We start from the raw sequence: 5,211 nt of genomic DNA on the forward strand, positions 1-5,211 counted from the left end.
GAGGGATCAATGCTAGCCCATTCCTAGAAATGGCATGACGAGGCACCCTCTCATTCTGCTTTTTCAACCCGCAGCCAGTCAACTCACAGGGAAGTATATCTCAGGCTACCATTTGATATGTCTGTCCAGAAATTGCATTTGCAAGTTGATCTCCACATGGATTAATCCAGCAACAGGCTGGTGAGTAGCTCTACTTGCCTGTAGATGCACCAACTTGCTGTTTGAAAAGCCAGGCTGAGGCGCCTTCCCTTGAGTGGATTAACTGATGATGAGAAAGTGCCACAGATGACCTGTGGCTTTGAATGGCAAACTTGGAGGGAAGAGGAGAAGCACAATCTGAAATCCTCAAATGGTTAACGTCCTAATTTTGTTTAAGAAGGAAAAGATCCATAAAAAATGATCAGAGAGCTGGAAAAACAGTGGTAATTCTTCAGTGCCCTCTTGCTTTCAAAAGCAAAATGAACTCAGTTGTGGGGAAAGAAATCAAAACTGTGAGAACTTCAAAAGGCAGAGAGAGTAAAATGGGGATGTTGGATTGTTCCGCTCTGTCCATGAAGTCATCTAAATACACTGGTCTTCAACATCCTTGCAGATTTTTTCTAAGAAATCCCTTATTGCCTGAGCACATTGATCCCAGTGCAAGTTCAATCAAAGACAGCTGGCTTGAAAAGGTGAAAGTTCACTGACTGATTGGGTGTCTGCCCTAGGGCCAGACAGTCTGGGCCAGAGGGAGATATTTTGGCTGTCCTCCTAGGCTTTGGCAGGATTCCTGGTTGGGAAGGAAGGACTCCAGCCTTGGGAAGACTACCCGCCTGCTCAGCAGCAGACAGCCAAATGGGAAACAAGGACAGGATAATAGCAGTAGTGAAGACGAATGAGCAAGTCTCGATTAAAAGCAGAAAATGATCCCTCTTCAGCAGCCTTCCCCAATCCAGTGCTTTCCAGATGTTTTGGATTTCAACTTCCATCAGCCCCACCCAGCATGGGCAATGGTCAGGAATGCTGGGAGTTGTAGTGCAAAATATCTGGAGGGAACCAGTTTAGGCAAAAAGAAAGCTGCCTTATACTTAGCCAGACCCTAAGTCCATCTTACCCAGTATTGGTGACACTGAATGCAAGCAGCTCTCCACGGCTCCAGGCAGGAGTTTTTCCAGCCTTACCTGGAGATGCTGGGAATTGCAAGGCTCCTGCATGCAAAGCTGGAGTTCTAACACTGAGCCACAGCCCCTCCCTTGGGGAGGTTTGAGAAGGCTGCCCCTTCAGCGATGTGAACTTTTGGGTTCTAACCCAGATGGGACTCCAACAAAATGCATCATGCATTTTAAAGGCTGAAACTGAGGGACCACTTAGGCCATCTTACCGCAGGTGGCCTTCTTGTGAGGTTCTTAGCCCCTCAAGTGCAAAGGATGGTGTTAGATGACACTAGGTGTTTTGGATCACAACTCCCATCATCCCTGACAATTGACCATATTGACTGGGGCTGAGAGGAGCTGTTGTCCAAAATATCCAAAGGGTACCATATTAGGGAAGGCTGTTCTAATGGCATACACGGGGATTGCTACTTTCTCCAGTAGAGCTGGGCAGACTGCAGGTTTGGTGGAATCCATTCTGGTTTTTACTCAAACCCTGAGGTTCAGCAACCAGAATTTAGAAGTGGCGTGTAAATTAACATGTGCCTGCACTCACTGCCTTACACTATTGGCTACTAGTTTTTCCCCACTGGAATGAGAAGTGGAATCACACCAATGGTGTAAGCTTCAGAGATGAATATGAAATATCGTTAGGACTGCAAAATCCAGTGTTAGCACTGAGTCCAGCAGGGAAGCAAGTATTAAAAAGGACAGTGAAGATAGTTCCTGGAACTCAGTGTTACTATTTCTGTCCTCTTGAACAGAAACAGTTGACTCGAGTATCCTTTACAGATGCTGTATCCTTCACACTCCCCTCCTCACTGTAACTCTCTAAAGAGAAGGCATGTCCTGTACAAAGTAGTGTGCGGACAGACGAATCGATCAAAATGAAATGTTGTTATATAGGAACATAGGAAGATGCTGTAGAGTCAGACCTTTGGTCCATGTACCTCAAAACTGTCTGCACTGGCTGGCAACAGCTTTCCAAGGTTTCAGGAAGGGCTTTTTCCCAGCCTTGCAAGAGATGGTGGAGACTGAACCTGGGGAGGATCTACTCAGCGTCCTGAAGGCGCTTGCGTGCGCCTCCAGTGTGCCCCGAAACTCCTTGTGTAGATCCTCCCCTATCCTGGCCAGAAGAGGTGGCGGCGACGGCGGTGGCAGCGGCCCCGCATCGTCCCTTGCGGGGACGGGGCAAAAAGTTTTCAGGCTCGGCGGCTTCTTCCGCCGAGCTCTCCGACATTCGGGACACCATCTGCCAGGCCCCAGACAGCCCAGGAGAACTTCCCCCGGTGCGGCGGCGGTTGGCAGCGGCTGAAACCATGTGGTGGTGGCGGCAGCAGCGAGACCCTGGCTCCCTGGGAGCTGCCTCTGTTGGGGCTGAGGGAGGGGAGTTTGCCGGGCGGGCCAGGAGACCCTCGCCCCAAACCCAGATCAGCAGCATGGCCGAGTTGGAGGAGGAGGTGAAGTTAGGCAAGCAAGGGGCTGGCAACGCGAGGCGGAGCGGGCTGGGGGAACGTGATAACAGCAAGAAGAAGGGCCTCCTCCTCCTCTTCCTCCTCCACTTCTTCTGGCCAGGTAGGCAGGATCTACACAAGGAGTTTCGGGGCGCACTGAAGGCGCACGCAAGCGCCTTCAGGACACTGTGTAGATCCCCTCCTGGAGCCCTTTGCATGGAAAGCAGGTGCTCTACCACTGAGTTGTGCCCCTCCCCTAAAAACAAAGATTCCAGACCGCATGAATTAAAGGGCTGAATTAAATGGAAACATCTGAAGCTACCTTGTATTGAGTCAGACTACTGGTCCAACTAGGTCACTATTGTCTACACTGACCAGCAGTAGCTTTCCAGGCAGGGTGATGTGAAGGATATATGAAGAGCTAGAACTGTGCCAGATAATCTCTAATTTAAGTGTTCAGATGGAAACTAGCAATTTTGATGGGCTAGAAATGCTTTCCAAAGAACACTTCCACCACCACCTCACCCCACAGTCCAGTTCAATACCATTATTTTCCTTGGCTGCTGCAGATTCAGCACCATGAATTCCTGCAGTTTTTGCTTCTCACTCCATGCTAGACCAGAGTGACCAGGGATCAAGCAGTGAACAAGATGCCACTAGAATGCTGTCTGGGCAATCAGATTGAGAGCAATGGTGAGTGAGAGTAATAACTTAACATTTTTATGAGTAACTCCAGAAAAAAAAAATCCCAGGAAGGAGAGGTGTTTTTCAGAACTTCCAAAAGAGCTTTAGTAAAAGCCAATGCATGTGAAAGTCACCATTATCTTACAAATACATTGATCAGACTTATTAGTATGGGGAATTGTTAACATTATCTTTGAGGATGATGTCATACACCTAAAACAGGGTCAACAGAAACTGCCATAACCTTCATGCACATTTCCCTGATACAATAGCGGTAACGTGATATTTATTCTCCAATTCCCTGTTTCTTGTGTATGAGCCTTAATCCGAAAGCTAGACTGAAGACATGAATCATTTAATAAATCCGCAAGTAAAACAAGCCAAGAGTACTGGAGCTATAAGTGTAAATACTGACACATCCATATTATTATACACACTGAAACTGGGCCAACTACTCACAAGTAATAAAGTCATCGGCGATAATGTTCCAATGTCTTTTTCTGAATAATCTCCTTATCTAAATATATAGCTGGCAAATACATAAAGTACTGGAAGCAACAAAGAGTTTCTATGGATGAGGAAATGCTAAACCGTGCTCAACCCAAGCCAGGAGGCAAGAGACGGCCAAGATTCCTTTCTTGGGTTGCATTATGCAACGACAGACTACAAAGAGAAGGACGGAGCATACCTGTCATTTTGAATTCCCAACAACAGGGAGGTTGGCATTAAATGGCAACATGGCACTGCCATTTCCCATATGCTGTGCCACTTTTGCAGGAGTGCAGGTGCCAGATCAATCAGTTGCAGAACTTTGACTGAGGTCTGATGGAGTACCAGTGAGCAGCAGGGCTGACAGAGCACAACAAGACGGAAGGACTCATGTTTATCTTTGAAGCGTTATATAAGCCTTCACCTAATCCCAGTGAAAGCTTGTGAAACAGGTTGGTATCATGAGTCTTGTTTAGCAGCTGCTTAAACTGAGGCAAGGGTTGGAAAGTAAGTTACTCCAGAAGAATCCAACTGACATGGGGACAGGAAGAACATTGCCAGAATGGGCTTAAGGGGGGCCTGGGTCTTCAACAGATCTTTGGAGCTCTGATTACTGGAAATGCATGATGAATGAAATTCAGAGGGCTTATCTTTGCATCTGAAAAGCAAGGCCTTCTTAGATTATGTATCTATAAGAAAGCCCACAAAGACGCGTAGGCTAGATCTACACCAAGAAGGATATAGCACTATGAAAGCGGTATATAAGAGGTAGGAGCCACACTACTGCTTTATAGTGGTATTGAAGTGCACTGACAACTGTTGCGGCCCATTGACACATGCCATATACTGCTTTCATGTGCTATATCCTGCTTGGTGTGGATCCTGCCTTTTATATACCGCTTTCACAGTGCAATATCCTGCTTGGTATAGATTAGGCCTTAGTGAAACTGGGTGAGATTCAGGTCAACTTGACTGAATCAAGTCAAGCACTACGGCACATTTATGTTTCTCCTAGACGTTAAATATCAGCCTGAAGAGAAGGAAGGAAGGAAGGAAGGAAGGAAGGAAGGAAGGAAGGAAGGAGGGAAAGAAAGAAAGAAAGAAAGAAAGAAAGAAAGAAAGAAAGAAAGAAAGAAATGATTTGTCAAAGATCTCATGCTATTGTTCCCCTCACTGAGGTAGATGTCAATTTGGAGGAAGACAAAACAGGAAAACAACTACAACAACAACAACAACAACAACAACAACAACAACAACAACAGAGAGAGAGTGGTATTCAATGCCTCCTAATCTTTCAAACAGGTCTACCCAGCAGGGTCCGTTCAGGTCAACTAGTGCACATTTGCCTTTAAAACCTACATCCTTGCTTGGCCATACCAAGCCTGCTTCGGGTTAGCTTAGTAGTTAGCCTATGTGACACATGCCTCCGATCATGTGTCGGCCCTCACTTCACC

This window comes from Elgaria multicarinata, chromosome 12 (assembly GCF_023053635.1).
Source record: "Elgaria multicarinata webbii isolate HBS135686 ecotype San Diego chromosome 12, rElgMul1.1.pri, whole genome shotgun sequence".
Lineage (NCBI taxonomy): Eukaryota > Metazoa > Chordata > Lepidosauria > Squamata > Anguidae > Elgaria > Elgaria multicarinata.